General features: G+C 46.6%; 1 non-coding gene across 1 annotated transcript; it reads right to left on the minus strand.

The window, feature by feature from the left end:
* Nucleotides 1-16,798: 16,798 nt before the first annotated feature.
* On the minus strand, nt 16,799-16,870 carry trnae-cuc (transfer RNA glutamic acid (anticodon CUC)). Its single transcript has one exon. It is a non-coding gene; the product is annotated as a tRNA-Glu (tRNA).
* Between the last annotated feature and the right edge of the window lie 536 nt (nt 16,871-17,406).

The raw sequence follows: 17,406 nt of genomic DNA on the forward strand, positions 1-17,406 counted from the left end.
CATCTGAGTGAGAAACCAGTTGTCCGTATCGCAGCTTTGATGAGCTCCTTGGGACTGGCTTGTAATTCATTTAGTGTCCGTGTCCGAAGTTAAATCTAGCATCCCCGTGGCTGTCTGTCTCGGCTGGGCTGCAGAGACAGCGATGTAGCTCAGTCCGGGGTTTGGGGGTCAGTGCCTTCGGGCGAGAGCATGTCCATTACATTGGCGTCATTACTTTACATTTTGGCAACAGACAACAACTACATGTATCGAGCTCTAGACCAGGGGTGCCCAATACGTCGATCGCAATCTACCAGTCGATCGCAAAGGTAGTGTGGGTAGATCGCGTCATGCAGATGTACACAGACAGGCATGCGCAGGAGCACACACCGGGGCCTTCCTTGCCAGCTAGTGACTTATCGTTTAATTTAAACTTAAGGGGTAAAAATGTGTGAGGGCGCTGGACCAAGTAAAAAGACGAAAACGTACCACTTCCATACGGAATGGGAGGAGGACTATTTTTTTACAATGTCATTTTCAAAGTGCGTTTGCCTCATCTGCCTGTCCAACATCGCTATTCCGAAAAAAGGAAACGTAGAGTGGCATTTTCGGACTGTGCATAAAAACGATGACATTGACTTCCCACCAAAAAGCGAGCTGAGGACTTGCACGCTGCCAGAACTAAGACAAGGGTGTGCAAAATCCTCTCGGACCCTCCCCACCCCGGTCACCAGCTCTTCCAGCTCCTTCCCTCAGGTAGGCGCTACCGATCAATGCAAACTAGAACTAGTAGACATTCCAACAGCTTCTTCCCTCTTGCAATCAACTTCTTAAACAGCTAACTTATAATTCCATTACAACAAGCTGGCGATTTTTTGACTTGAGTTCGTTGTCACATTTCTGTGGGGCCAATTATGTATTACTCGTGCACTCACTGTAGTTGTCTCGCCGTGCTGCACTATTTGCATATACTGGCCACTCATGCCAGAGTAGCATCTGGTCCATTTGCACACTGATTAAGGAGTATCTGTAACATTTGCACAACCATTGTCCCAGATTATCGCACTACTCGTCACTTTAAACCGCATACACTCCTTGAAGTCTCAGTGCCCTTTGCACAATGGTCATTGCACCGGACTATTGCGATATTAGCCATTCGAACTGCTCTAAGTGCTAGAGGACTCTGCATCTTTTTGCACAATTGTTGTTTGTTGTTGTTTTTTGTCAATGTCTTTATGTCTCCAAAGTGTTCTGTAAATTGACTGTCTGTTGTACTAGAGCGGCTCCAACTACCGGAGACAAATTCCTTGTGTGTTTTGGACATACTTGGCAAATAAAGATGATTCTGATTCTGATTCTGATTCTGAAAAGCGAGCTGAGAAGGAAAAAGATAAAGGAATTAAAATCCCAATTGTCCGGGCAGTAATCATTTTTCATGCAGCGAACTTCGAAAGCAAAGGCTGTGAGCCACTTAATCGTTAAGAACAAGAAATCCTTCCAAGATGGAGAGATGGTGAAAGAACCATTCGTTGAAGCAGCGGACTCGTTGTTCCAAGACTTGGAAAACTGAGCGGAAATACTGTCCTCGATCAGAGCTCTCCAACTATCAAGAATGACAGTCACACAGCGCTGTGAAACCATAGCTGAGGATCTGACCCAGCAACTGGAAGGATATTGCAACCTGCGAGTGCTTCTCACTGCAGCTGGACGAGTCTACGGACGTGAGTGACACAGCGCAGTTGTGCATTTTTATTCGGATGGTGTTTTCTGATATGACCGCAAAAGAGGAGTTGTTAACGGTCCTAACCATGAAAGAACACACTCGAGGAGAGGACATATTTCAGTCTTTTAAAAACTTTATGGAGAAAACTCTGCTCCCACTGTTCAAATTGGTGTCCATCACCACGGATGGAGCACCAGCGATGGTTGGCCGCTTGAATGGATTTATTGCCAAGTGCAGGGAGGACGACGCTTTTCCAGACTGCCTTAATTACCGCTGCATAATACACTAACAAGCACTATGCGCGAAAATGCTCAACATGAAGGAAATAATGGATTTAGCAACGAAGATCGCCTGTTCTTTTCGCGCCAGATCTCTTTTCCGTGCACATCTGGATAACGCTGACAGTGACTAGTCTGAGTTACTGTTGCACACTGATGTCAGATGACTCAGTCAAGGGAAATTCCTGCAAAGATTTCGAGACCTCTTTCAGTGAAGCTAAATATGCAGAATATAGCCAATTAGCATTTTTAACTGATGTGACCAACATGCTGAATGAACTGAACCTAGAGCTGCAAGGAAAAGATAAAACTGTGATCAATATGATAAGCTCAATTAATGCTTTCAAACTAAAAATGTGAAATTTCTCCTCAAAGCTCCAGCGCCACGATTTGGCAAACTTCAAAAACCTAGTGTCGGAGTTGGAGACGCAAGGGAAATCATGTGTGCAGCTTGACAGCGTATGCTACACAGAACAGATTGATAATTGTCTGTCAGAGTTTGACAAACGATTTCAAGACTTTGCATTACTCGAGCCAATCGCTACGTTCATGTGCTACCCTTTTCAGGAAGATGCTGGGGTTGTTTCACTCGCATCAAAAATGGCAACACTCTTTGACCTCAATTCTACTGGAGTAGAGGAGGAGATTTTGACATTACAAGCCGATATTGCGCTGAAGTCCAAAGCTCGTGGACAGTTCTGGTGCTTATTCACAGAGGAGAAGTACCCCAACATGAGGAAATGTGCAACCTGTTTGACTGCATTATTCGGCTCAACTTATTTATGCGAGTCAGCCTTTTCTCACATGAAGATCATCAAGTCCAAGTACCGTTTCACCATGACTGATGATCATTTGGAAGTGTGCTTGAGGCTAGCTGTCAGCAGCGACTGTCCGGATTATGCATCTCTGGCTGATTCCATTCAGTGCAAGTCATCAGAGTAAGGTAAGGACAAAAAAATTGTTGTGTTCAGCAATATGGGTATGCAAGGTACACTTCCATATATGGTTCATATCAAGAATTCTCAATATATTTAAACATAAATGTATGTTTTGCAATTTTATATTAGGTAGATCATTTTGACTTGGTCATTTTGTAGGTAGCTCGCATGTTAAAAAAAGTGTGGGGACCCCTGGTCGAGCTAATCTAGCTATCACCTACAACCCGAAAAAAAAGCATCATCCCTAAAGTGTTATGCGACGCACGGAGCGAGCCGACGGGGATTTGAACGGCTCCCCGTGTGAATTAGCCTGCTACTAGCGGCTAGTATCTGTTAGCCGCTATAGTGGACTCACGGACGGGTGGACCAGCTTTAGGTCCGTCCAGTATTCCACAGCCTCACTCCGTACGCCGTGCGTAGATCCACACAACAGACACTTAATGGCAAGTTGACTGTTTATTCTGTTCGCAAGCCCGCAAGCTCACAAGCTAGTGAGCTAACAAGCTCGCTCGATCACGGCTTGTTCATCCAATAGGTCAGCGCCTCGCTGACCTATTGACCTTTACCCTTTGAATTAAACTACTGAAATTCAGTTTTCCACGATACATTCATCAGTATTAACAACAGCTGCAAACGTTTTACCCCTTTTGTCCTCATTTTTTTGCAGAACCGCTGACACTGTTTCATAATTTACTTTTCTTTTTTCTTCTTCTTCTTTTTTTGAGGGCTAACAATGCCTTTGACTTTGATTTAAAATATATGGAAAATGCAAACACAGAGTAGTTAATTTTCAGTTAATGTTTGGCTTCAATTAAAAGATAGCATCGTTAAAATTGTAAGGGGTAGCGTTTTATCACAATTTGTTTTCTACTTGGTAAAGTTAATTGAGTTTTTACATCGACTTCGTGGTTTAAGCACATGAGCTTTTATTTTGGAGGATACACACTGGAACTCACCACGTAGCGCAAACTTCCAAAAACAAAAGCAAAAGTAACGAGACGACAAACACTTTTTCTCATTCTGATTGCTGTTGTAGTTGGCAATGGGTTGCGAGTCATCATTGCCCCCTGCCAGTCTCCCCAATTTGAATGCATGGCACCTCAGCACACATGATCACAGTACAGCAATAATGGTTATGTTTCGGAATATGTTTGACGATTATTGTCTTTTGGTGATTATTAATTGCATCCAGTTTTTCGAGTATGCAAGATATCAGCAAACCTTGACTTGTAGAAGGGAGTGGCCTCCCATTGCCACCTACTACAGCAAACACAATGAAAATCTTTTATATGCTGAGTTGTTCCACATTTGTCACCCTGGGATGTGTCACTTGTAGACGGTCCATAACACAGACTGAAAGCGACATGTCGACTCAAGCGCCATGATTGCCGTTATTCCATCTACATTTGGAGTGACAACAAATCCAGCCGCGAGTTTTGTTTTGTCAGGCAAAACTTTGAATGTGGAAATTCTATGTCCCCCCCAGTAGTCCTTATTAGATGTGAAGTTGGCCTTTTATTTCCTATATTGCAAATTATGAACTTTGAAAATAACTAATATGATGTAGGACTTCAATGAGCCCCTCCTTGAGCCGTCACCTTGTCGTGGTGGAGGGGTTTGTGTGTCCCAGTGATCCTAGGAGCTAAGTTGTCTGGGGCTTTATGCCCCTGGCAGGGTCACCCATGACAAACAGGTCCTAGGTGAGGGACCAGACAAAGCACGGCTCAAAGACCCCTAATGATGACGACAAACAATGGACTTCGTTTTCCCTTGCCCGGACGCGGGCCACCGGGGCCCCCCACTGGAGCCAGGCCTGGTGGTGGGACTCGAAGGCGAGCGCCTGGTGGCCGGGCCTGCACCCATGGGGCCCGGCCGGGCACAGCCCGAAAGGGTAACGTGGGTCCCCCTTCCCATGGGCTCACCACCTGTGGGAGGGGCCATAGGGGTCGGGTGCAGTGTGAGCTGGGCGGTGGCCGAAGGCGGGGACCTTGGCGATCCGATCCCCGGCTACAGAAGCTGGCTCTAGGGACGTGGAATGTCACCTCTCTGGCAGGGAAGGAGCCCGAGCTGGTGTGTGAGGTCGAGAAGTTCCGACTCGATATAGTCGGACTCGCCTCCACACACACCTGGGGCTCTGGTACCAGTCCTCTCGAGAGGGGTTGGACTCTCTTCCACTCTGGAGTTGCCCATGGTGAGAGGCGCCGAGCAGGTGTGGGTATACTTATTGCCCCCCGGCTCGGCGCCTGTACGTTGGGGTTCACCCCGGTGGACGAGAGGGTAGCCTCCCTCCGCCTTCGGGTGGGGGGACGGGTCCTGACTGTTGTTTGTGCCTATGCACCAAACAGCAGTTCAGAGTACCCACCCTTTTTGGAGTCCTTGGAGGGGGTGCTGGAGAGCGCTCCCGCTGGGGACTCCATTGTTCTGTTGGGGGACTTCAATGCTCACGTGGGCAATGACAGTGAGACCTGGAAGGGCGCGATTGGGAGGAACGGCCCCCACGATCAGAACCCAAGCGGTGTTCTGTTATTGGACTTCTGTGCTCGTCACGGATTGTCCATAACGAACACCATGTTCAAGCATAAGGGTGTCCACACGTGCACTTGGCACCAGGACACCCTAGGTCGCAGTTCGATGATTGACTTTGTGGTCGTGTCATCGGACTTGCGGCCGCATGTCTTGGACACTCGGGTGAAGAGAGGGGCGGAGCTGTCAACTGATCACCACCTGGTGGTGAGTTGGCTCCGATGGTGGGGGAAGATGCCGGTCCGACGTGGCAGGCCCAAACGTATTGTGAGGGTCTGCTGGGAACGTCTGGCAGAATCCCCTGTCAGAAGGAGTTTCAACTCCCACCTCCGACAGAACTTTGCTCATGTTCCGGGGGAGGCGGGGGACATCGAGTCCGAGTGGACCATGTTCCGCGCCTCCATTGCTGGGGCGGCCGACCGGAGCTGTGGCCGTAAGGTGGTCGGTGCCTGTCGTGGCGGCAATCCCCGAACCCGTTGGTGGACACCAACGGTGAGGGATGCCGTCAAACTGAAGGAGTCCTATCGGGCCTTTTTGGCCTGTGGGACTCCTGAGGCAGCTGATGGGTACCGGTTGGCCAAGCGGAATGCAGCTCTGGTGGTCGCTGAAGCAAAAACCCGGGCATGGGAGGAGTTCGGTGAGGCCATGGAGAAAGACTTCCGGACGGCTTCGAGGAAATTCTGGTCCACCATCCGACGTCTCAGGAGAGGAAAGCAGTGCACCACCAACACTGTGTATAGTGGGGATGGGGCGCTGCTGACCTCGACTCGGGACGTTGTGAGTCGGTGGGGAGAATACTTCGAAGACCTCCTCAATTCCACCGACACGCCTTCCCATGGGGAAGCAGAGTGTGGGTTCTCTGAGGCGGGTTCTCCTATCTCTGGGTTTGAGGTCACCGAGGTAGTTAAAAAGCTCCTCGGTGGCAGGGCCCCGGGGGTGGATGAGATTCGCCCGGAGTTCCTAAAGGCTCTGGATGTTGTGGGGCTGTCCTGGTTGACACGCCTCTGCAACATCGCGTGGACATCGGGGACAGTGCCTCTGGATTGGCAGACTGGGGTGGTGGTCCCCCTTTTTAAGAAGGGGGACCGGAGGGTGTGTTCCAACTACAGGGGGATCACACTGCTCAGCCTCCCTGGTAAGGTCTATTCAGGGGTGCTGGAGAGGAGGGTCCATCGGGAATTCGAATCTCAGATTCAGGAGGAGCAGTGTGGTTTTCGTCCTGGCCGTGGAACAGTGGACCAGCTCTACACCCTCGGCAGGGTCCTCGAGGGTGCATGGGAGTTCGCCCAACCAGTCTACATGTGTTTTGTGGACTTGGAGAAGGCGTTCGACCGTGTCCCTCGGGGAGTCCTGTGGAGAGTGCTTCGGGAGTATGGGGTACCGAACCCCCTGATACGGGCTGTTCGGTCCCTGTACGACCGGAGTCAGAGTTTGGTCCGCATATCCGGCAGTAAGTCGGACTCGTTCCCGGTGAGGGTTGGACTCCGCCAAGGCTGCCCTTTGTCGCCGATTCTGTTCATAACTTTTATGGACAGAATTTCTAGGCGCAGCCGAGGCGTAGAGGGGGTCCGGTTTGTTGGCCTCAGTATTGCATCTCTGCTTTTTGCAGATGATGTGGTTCTGTTGGCTTCATCAAGCCGTGACCTCCAACTCTCATTGGAGCAGTTCGCAGCCGAGTGTGAAGCGGCTGGGATGAGAATCAGCACCTCCAAATCTGAGACCATGGTCCTCAGTCGGGAAAGGGTGGCATACCATCTCCAGGTCGCGGATGAGATCCTGCCCCAAGTGGAGGAATTCAAGTATCTTGGGGTCTTGTTCACGAGTGAGGGAAGAATGGAACGGGAGATCGACAGGCGGATCGGTGCAGCGTCTGCAGTGATGCGGACTTTGTATCGGTCCGTTGTGGTAAAGAAAGAGCTAAGCCGAAAGGCGAAGCTCTCAATTTACCGGTCGATCTTCGTTCCTACCCTCACCTATGGTCATGAGCTGTGGGTCGTGACCGAAAGAACAAGATCCCGGATACAAGCGGCCGAAATGAGTTTCCTCCGCAGGGTGTCCGGGCTCTCCCTTAGAGATAGGGTGAGAAGCTCGGTCATCCGGGAGGATCTCAGAGTAGAGCCGCTGCTCCTCCGCATTGAGAGGAGCCAGATGAGGTGGCTGGGGCATCTGATTCGGATGCCTCCCGGACGCCTCCCTGGTGAGGTGTTCCGGGCATGTCCCACCGGGAGGAGACCCCGGGGACGACCCAGGACGCGCTGGAGAGACTACATCCTTCAGCTGGCCTGGGAACGCCTCGGGATCCCCCTGGAAGAGCTGGATGAAGTGGCTGGGAAGAGGGTAGTCTGGGCGTCCCTGCTGAAGCTACTGCCCCCGCGACCCGACCCGGATAAGCGGTAGAGAATGGATGGATGGATGGATAAATATAATTTTTTTTGGAGACTATGATGTTTGGTTTTCATTATTGGTAAACCATTATCATCAGCTTGCAAAAAACAAGGGCTTGTAATACCTTTATTTTACATGGGTTTCACTTTCCGCAATGAATGACAAAAAAACTATAACTAATAACGACATCAAGATTTTTTTTTTTTAGATGTTCCCTTAAGATCTGAAATATCTCAATCGAGACCTCAACACTCGATGACTTTACTGCTCCCTTTTTATGTTTTTTTTTAACATGTCGATCAGCCATAAAATTTGAAAAATGTAGTTATTTTTGACAAAGTAACAAAGAGAAATTACAGGTTTTCTTTAACTTCAAAAAGTGAAAGTAAATTGTCGACAGTAAAATAAAAAAAATAAAAAACTAAAAATCTACTTTAGTACAATGTCCAGTAATCCCCACTCCACCTCTGGGGTTAGGTTCTGGACCGGTTGCTGCGGCCACAACACAGAGTACTAACCACTATACGATCACAGCTTGGGTTGGCACGAAAGTTGTCTGTCTAAAACTGCTGGCTGCAGGAAGGCTGAAAGGAACCTGCAGGACGCTGAGCCAGGACGACAGTGAACCAATGTGAAAGGCATGATAGGCATTAAACTATTGATCAAGTGAATCATCTCAACATTTTACTGTATTGATAAGAATATCAATCAACATTTAATACAGATTACCATTCCGCTTTTAGGCTCACATCGTGTCTGGTGATGAAATGTGACACGCATGTCACTCTCCACTTTATCATAATTTTTTTACTTCATAAAATAAAGACTGAAGCCATAATTTATTAACAATTAGACAGAATCATGATTATGTTTGCAATTTAACATTATGCAGAATAATTTTCATCCGATTACATAATAGACTGAAATAGCTTTCCCGCGTAATGTTCTTGGCAAAATAAAAAAAATATAGCAATTCAGACAAATTTGGACAAACTGTTCTGCAAGTGCACGGTGGGCAACTAGTGAGCACATCTGCCTCACAGTTCTGGGGACCTGGGTTTGAATCCCGGCCCCGCCTGTGTGGAGTTTGTATGTTCTGCTCGTGCCTGGGTGGGTTTTCTCCGGGCACTCTGGTTTCCTCCTACATCCACAACACATGCGTGGTCGGTTGATTAAAGACTCTAAATTGCCCATTGGTGTGAAGGTGAGTGCGAATGGTTGTTTGTTTCTATCTGCCCTGCGATTGGCTGGCGACCGGTTCAGAGTGTACCCCGCCTCCCACCCGAAGATAGCTTGGATAGGCTCCAGCAGCCCGCGAGCCTAGTGAGGAGAAGCGGTGACGAAAATGGACGGATGTTCTGGAAGTGATTTTTTTATAAGTTGGCACTTTCCGACACCCGATTGGCTTGTATGCGATCCATCTAAGGACTACGAATTTAGATGGAGAGGCCCCCGGTGAACACAACCGAAGAGCAATTTTTTTTGTCCCTCCTGCCTTGCAACAAAGTCCCGAATACTAACCAATGAGCAGTGACCGTGATGTCATCATTTTTGCTGTATACACTGCGTAATACAATTGCCTACCCAGTACGGCAGCCTTACACACGGCATCTCTTCCGGTCGGGTTATTGCTGCTTCCTGTTCCATTCTCATCCTTCTCCCCCAATAAGACCACCGCATCTTCCTCCTCCTTCTTGTTCTCCAAGACCAGCGCCACCATGGCGTCACCCAGTCCCTCAATAACCCCTCTGCTAGTGACCTCAATCCCTGATGCTGCTAATCATAACAAAACAATAATAATCATAGCAAGAGTTTTGTTATTCATACATAAAGGCAATCCGTGTAAGAAAATGCCATAAATTAAACACACACCCAATTGGAGGGTTTACGCTTTATTTTATCAAAGTAAACCTGCTCATTTGTTCACGTATCAAATAATATTTATCCCTTAATTGCTGAAAGTTTAAATCACAGAGTCAGGCCACAGAGACAACAAGAGTCAAAGATGCTTGCAATACATAAGGATGAAAGTAGTTCACAATTTTGTATAGCAAATTATTTGGATAACAAATGCATGGTCTACGAGGTATAATAGTTAGAAAAACTCCTTGTTAGTACAGTGGACAGTATATAAGCCTGTCATGTGAAAGACTGGGGTTCGATTCCCTGATGGGGAGTTGAGTTCATGTACTCTTTCGCTTTTGGTGGGGCTCCTTTGCGGGAAAACAAAAAAGCCCATCACCCTTGTTTACAAAGTGGGACCTTACGCGTGTTTGGCGAACATAACAACCACAACACGACTGAAACTGTTACGTGTTCGCAGAACCAGCAAACTGGCTCGCGAGCTGGCATTGCCAATGCGTTCAGGTGAATTGACGCACTCGGTGAATGCAGTACAAGGGACTCCTCGTTAGTATCGAGGGTATACACTGATGTCACATGCCCACTGGAACACACCACCACATTGAGGTGCCACTCGGACTGAGTGGCAAAACATGCCTGTGTTCAACACATTATTTAGTAGTTGCTGAGGAAATTGAAAATTGGACCCATCACTTCTAAATTTAAGTTTCAAAAGGTAAGTAAATACCAACAAGAAAGTAAGTTTGCATACTGTTCTATGATGCACCAGAGAGAAGAGAGTACTTTTCATTAAATTATGTTATTTGTGTGTCTCATTGCTGAAATGCAAAACAAACATTTCTGCTAAGAATGCTGCACAGTTGAAAAGTAAATCTGACAATTATCAATTTACGGTCCAAAACGTCAAATGCAGTTTTTTTCGGGTTACATGAAAATTGCCGGCTGGCAGCTCTCCTGCTGGCCCGGTCTGGACAGCATGATACAGCAGTTTCCATAGTGTAGTGGTTATCATGTTTGACTCACATGTGAGAGGTCCCTGGTTCGAAACTGGCTGAAAACAATACTTTGTATTTTTTCATCTGCCATGATTAGCTATGTGGAGAGATTTGTCTCAAAATTCTTTCCACAAATATATTCATGATTTACGTAGGTTTTTCAAAAACCACAAATATATCTACAATTTACACGCTTTTCGGAAAAAAAAATGTATGTTGTTGTGTGTGCCTTTATCATGATATGTGAGGATGATGAATATTTACATATCATTTTTTAATATTCAATTCTGCTTGTGAATTGTTGAATGTGTGCTTGTGGATCAGTGGGCACATGCGTTTATTTTTTAGACAAACGTAACGCAATTTTCAAGATATTCACACACACATAAGTTGAGAATCTTCACACGTATGGGAAGGCCCGTCCCTTCATCCACTCGGCGGCAGTGTTGCTGTCTACATTGACTGTTATTATTTTAATACTGTAATAATAATCTGTTTTTTGTATCTTGCTGACAGATGAGGAAGGCGATTTCTTTTAATTTTCCTTACTAATGACGGGGCTGCCAGATGTCCACCTTGTTCAGCCACGGTCGGCTTACCGGGGATTTCGGCAGGGTCGGACCACAGACTGTTTCAGTCAAGTCATCATCCTGACAGGAAACTGCAGCAATGACAGAGGATGTCAATATTGATTGGATCAAAGACTTTTGACAGGTCTCTCCTCTTTGTCTCATTTGCATGTTTAGGTTGCTGTATATTTTAACCAATGTGCCTTTTTATTTTGTAGTGTGTGTGACCTTTGGTATTGTTAGTGACCCCCCTTTTCCTCACTCTCTCACTCTGTAAGCTTCCCTGAATGAATCTGTGAAAGTGGGTATTCTCTGGCTGGGGCTGTCAGCCTTGTCAAAACAGACATTGTAAATAATTGGCAATAACAATTACGTTTTACTTTTCAAATAAACAGCTTGAAGCAAGCACGCTTTAGCTCTTATTTGGGGAACTATGCAAGCAAGAGTGAGGACAGGTGGTAACGAACATGTTAAAAAGTCTGTTTTAATAAGGTTAAATGTGCTTAAAGCATGTGAGAGGAGAAAACCTTTTTTTAATGATATGGTCTGTCGATATCGCTGATTTTCACCAATTAGGTCGGTCTGGAAAGTATGAGAGTGAGTGTTGCTCTCTGAGCATTCACACACTGAAGCCGAGAAACAACAAGTGACCATCAGGCTGCTGAACCCGTCTGAAGCTAAATGTGGACGTGAGCGACATCCTGACCTCGATGATGATGCAGCTGAACAAAGGCGATCTAAAGATGAGATCCACGTCTGCTTCACCTTCACGTGATTACACGCACGCTAATTGACATGCACATGCTGCCCACTTGATTGCATTTGTGTGATACAGAGGAAATATGAGTGAACTCGACTGACTCCCTTCCGTTGATGGCGGCGTCCAAGATGTCCACCATGTTGACGTGGACGTGGACATGCCTTTGAAGCAGCGGTGAGCCATCAGGGCCAGCAAGGGCAAAACACGATCACAAGCATCGACCGACATTTACAATTTAGTGGTACTTTGACGCAAGAGTCTCCTAATTTATGAACGACTTTATGTATAATTATCAGCCCGTCGATTTGTTTTGCTTTGGTGGGAGCAAGAATTGGACTTAGAATACAGTAGAATTCATTTATTTGATATATATGTGGCGGCACGGTGGACGACTGGTTAGAGCGTCTACGCACAGTAGACGGGGTTCAATCCCCGGTCCCGCCTGTGTGGAGTTTGCATGTTCTCCCCGTGCCTGCGTGGGTTTTCTCCGGGCAGTCGGGTTTCTTCCCACATCCCAAAAACATGCATTAATTGGGGACTCTAAATTGTCCATCGGTGTGAATGTGAGTGCGAATGGTTGTTTGTTTGTATGTGCCCTGCGATTGGCTGGCAACCAGTTCAGGGTGTACCCTGCCTCTTGCCCGATGACAGCTGGGATAGGCTCCAGCACGCCCGCGACCCGAGTGAGGAGAAGCGGCTCAGAAAATGGATGGATGGATGGATGAATGTTGAAGCTAAATTGGTGGAATGCAGGGTAAAAAATTACTCTCATAATGGGAGTCACACTGGGATAAATATCCATGCCACACTACCAGAATCAAGGTGATGCTGGGTCTTCAAGTTATTTTTTGAAATTCTATACTTTCTTTCCAATTGATACACTCAGGCCAAAACAAAAGAATTCACGTTACATTCCCATATCGGGAGTAGGAGACCAATGAAAACCAGAAATCCTGACCGCCAGACCATATGGGACACGTTGGTCTGCCAGTTTTTCGAAGCACAAAATATTTGAAATTTTCTGCATGATCAAAGCCCACATAGTGGAATACATTATTCCCAAACATTCTCAAACCAGGAGTCAAACTCAGGCCTCCTGGGTGAGAACCAAGCAACCTGACAGCTTCACCATATGGGAAAATCCTTTGTTTGTTTTTTGTTTTTTTCCAAAATATTGAACATTTCCCCAAACTGGAATTTTTCGACATGATGTTAAAGCCCAAATGGTGGAATTCAGAGAACGTTCCCATACCCAGAGTCAAACCCAGCCCTCATGGGTGAAAACCAAGAATCCTGGCCGCTTGGCCATCTGGGAAACACCTTTGTTGTGTTTTCTTCCCCAAGCTCAATCGGAAGTTTTCTGGATGAACAGCCAAATTGGTGGGTAAAGAAATGCTCTCATACTGGGAGTCGGATATGGTTCCCTGGGTGAAGATCCATGCCATAATACTGGAACTGAGGTAATGTAACCATACGAGGTGACAAAGTCTAAATGGGAGAGTTCTGAACCAATTCAAGGAACATTCCCAAAACGGTAGTCAACCTCGGGATGCCGGGGAGAAAACCAGGAATCCTGACCACTAGACCAGATAATGGTGTCACTTCCATCCATCCATCCATCCATTTTCAACACCGCTTATCCTGGTTAGGGTCGCGAGACACTGGAGCCTATCCCAGCTGACTTCGGGCGAAAGGCGGACTACACCCTGAACTGGTCGCCAGTCAGTCGCAGGGCACATATCGACACGGACAACCATTCGCACTCACATTCACACCGTCACTGAGTGGGAACTGAACCCACACTGCCTGCACCAAAGTCAGGCGAGTGTACCACTACGCCATCAGTGGTGTCACTTCAACTTTCTTAAAAAATCTTCACTTACTTTCAAGCCTAATTTTCCATAAAACGACCAGGCCAAAACAAAAGAATTCAGGTTACATTCCCATACCGGGAGTAGGAGACCAGTGAAAACCACTAATCCTGACTGCCAGATCATATGGGACACATGTTGGTGTCTCTAACACTGATTCTTTCCAAAATTATTAATGAATTTTTTCAAGTGCAATATATTGGTAATTTTTTGCATGAAGATCAAAGCCCTTCTTCTTCTTTTCCTTTCGGCTTGTCCCTTTAGGGGTCGCCACAGCGCGTCATCCTTTTCCATGTAAACCTATCTCCTGCATTCTCCTCTCGAACACCAACTTCCCTCATGTCTTCCCTCATGACATCCATCAACCTTCTCTTTGGTCTTCCTCTAGCTCTCTTGCCTGGCAGCTCCATCCTCATCATCATTCTACCAATATACTCACTATTTATCCTCTGGATGTGTCCAAACCATCGAAGTCTGCTCTCTCTAACTTTGTCTCCAAAACCTTGGCTGTCCATCTAATGAGCTCATTTCTAATTTTATCCAACCTGGTCACTCCGAGAGCGAACCTCAACGTCTTCATTTCCGCCACCTCCAACTCTGCTTCCTGTTGTCTCTTCAGTGCCACTGTCTCTAATCCGTACATCATGCCTGGCCTCACCACTGTTTTATAAACTTTGCCCAGGACCAGCAAACCGCCTCGCTAGCTTGCATTGCTGATGCGTTCAGGTGAATTGACGTGGTAGACACTAGGTGAATGCAGTACAAGGGACTCCTCGTTAGTATCGAGGGTATGTCACATTCCCACTGGAACACGGCCCCTCATTGAGATGCCACTCGGATTGAGTGGCAAATCATGCCTGCGTTCAACACATTCTTTAGGAGTTCCTTAGGAAATTAAAAAATTTGACCCATCACTTCTAAATTTAAGTTTCAAAAGGTAATTAAGTACCAAAAAAAAAAAAAGTTTGCATACATTTCAATGATGCACCAGAGAGAAGAGAGTACTTATTCCCCCCATTATGTTATTTCTGTCTCATTGCTGAAATGCAAAACAAACATTTCTGTCGAAAAGTAAATCTGACAATTATCAAAGTATGTTAGACTTAATGAGGAATCGCAGAGCTTTCTGTTGCTAATTAACTGATACGGGATGACGGGGAATTCTGATCTTGACCCGCCTGTTATTCGTTTTTATATAAACATCAGAATTTTCCATCCTGCATATCACCCTTGTTCTTAAAACTGGGCACCAGCACACTCTACCTCCATTCCTAAGGCATCTTCTCACCCGCTAGAATTCTTAAACAAGCTGGTGAAAAACTCCACAGCCACCTCTCCTAGATGCTTCCATACCTCCACAGGAATGTCATCTGGACCAATTGCCTTTCCATTTTTCATCCTCTTGAATGTCTTTCTAACTTCCCCCTTACTAATCATTACCACTTCCTGGTCCACCACAGTTGCCTCCTCGACTCTTCCTTCCCTCTCATTTTCCTCATTCATCAACTCCTCAAAGTATTCTTTCCATCTATCCAGCACACTACTGGCACCAGTCAAGACAATTCCATCTCTATCCTTAATCACCCTAACCTGCTGCACATCCTTCCCATCTCTATCCCTCTGTCTGGCCAACCTGTAGACATCATTTTCTCTTTCTTTTGTGTCCAACCTGGCATAAGTTATCATATGACTCTTGTTTGGCCTTTGCAACCTCTACCTTTGCCCTACATCACATCTCAATGTATTCCTTTTGCCTCTCCTCGGTCCTCTAAGTGTCCCACTTCTTCTTAGCTAATCTCTTTCCTTGTATGATTTCCTGTACTGTGAGGTTCCACCACCAAGTCTCCTTCTCTTCTTTCCTGCCAGAAGATACACCAAGTACTCTCCTGCCTGCCTCTCTGATCACCTTGGCTGCAGTGGTCCAGTCTTCTGGAAGCTCCTCCTGTCCACCGAGAGCCTGTCTCACCTCTTCCCGAAAAGCTGCACAACACTCGTCCTGTCTCAGCTTCCACCACATCATTCTCTGTTCTGCCTTTTTCTTCCTAATTTTCCTCCCCACCACCAGAGTCATCTTACACACCACCATCCTATGCTGTCAAGCCACACTCTCCCCAACCACTACCTTACAGTCGGTAAACTCTTCAGATTACATCATCTGCACAAGATGTAATCCACCTGCGTCCTTCTACCTCCGCTCTTGTAGGTCACCCTATCTTCTAGCCTCTTTTGAAAAAAGTGTTCACGACAGCCATTTCCATCCTTTTTGCAAAGTCTACCACCATCTGCCCCTCCAAGTTCCTTTCCTGGATGCCGTACTTACCCATGACTTCTTCATCACCCCTGTTTCCCTCACCAACATGTCCATTACAATCTGCACCAATCACGACTCTCTCTGTCGCTGTCATTGTTTAGCTCTGTCCAGAATTTCTCCTTTACCTCTAGGTTACATCCTACCTGTGGGGCATAGCCACTAATCACATTATACATAACACCCTCAATTTCAAGTTTCAGCCTCATCACTCCATCTGATATTCTTTTCACCTCCAATAAATTCTCAGCTAACCCTTCCTTTAAAATAACCCCTACTCCAGTCCTCTTCCCATCTACACCATGGTAATAAAATTTAAACCCATCTTCGACCCACAGTAGCTGAATTTCGGATGTTGCTAACCCTGGCCACGACCGATCCAGTATGGAATTCTTTGGATGAACACTCACATTTGTTTGGCAAAGTTTTAAGACGGACGCCCTTCGTAACACAACCCTCTGCATTTATCCGGTCTTGGGACCAGCCTACAGTTTGCACTGGCTTGTGCCCCCCATCGGGCTGCAGTTAGAGAGGACCAAACCCAGGTCAACGGAAATCACAGTAAATGCTGAGCAACACATGACCAAATAGGTTTAAGGATTAACGTTCCCTGACCGGGAATCGAACCCAGGCCACGGCGGTGAGAGTGCCGAATCCTAACCACTAGACCACCAGGGACTGCTGGTATAGTCAACAGTTGTTAATCTAGACAATCCCTAAGCGGGTCGTCTTGGCCCCCCTGCCCCCACAACGGATGTGAACCTAAATGTGCAAAGATTGACAGATCTTTTCAGTGGAGCACGACTTTCCAGCAGCACGACTTCAGGTGGGCACAGTGGGAAAATGGCAAAATATTACACCGAGCAGAGCATGCATTTGTTATCCAAATTATTTGGTACACAAAATTGTTCATTACTTTAGTCCTTATGTATTGCAAGCACTGCAATTGGCTGGCGACCAGTTCAGGGTGTACCCTGCCCCCCGCCCGAAGATAGCTGGGATAGGCTCCAGGGCAGCCTGGAGCCTTGTGAGGATAAGCGGTACAGAAAATGGATGAATGGATGGATGTATTGCAAGCATCGTTGATTCTTGTTGTCTCTGTGACCTGACTTTGTGAATTACACTTTAAGCAATTCAGGGCTACTTACATATTATTTGATATGTGAACAAATGACCGGGTTTACTTTGATATAAGAAACCGTAAACCTTCAAAG

Source organism: Phyllopteryx taeniolatus, unplaced genomic scaffold (genome assembly GCF_024500385.1).
Source record: "Phyllopteryx taeniolatus isolate TA_2022b unplaced genomic scaffold, UOR_Ptae_1.2 contig_85, whole genome shotgun sequence".
Classification (NCBI taxonomy): domain Eukaryota; kingdom Metazoa; phylum Chordata; class Actinopteri; order Syngnathiformes; family Syngnathidae; genus Phyllopteryx; species Phyllopteryx taeniolatus.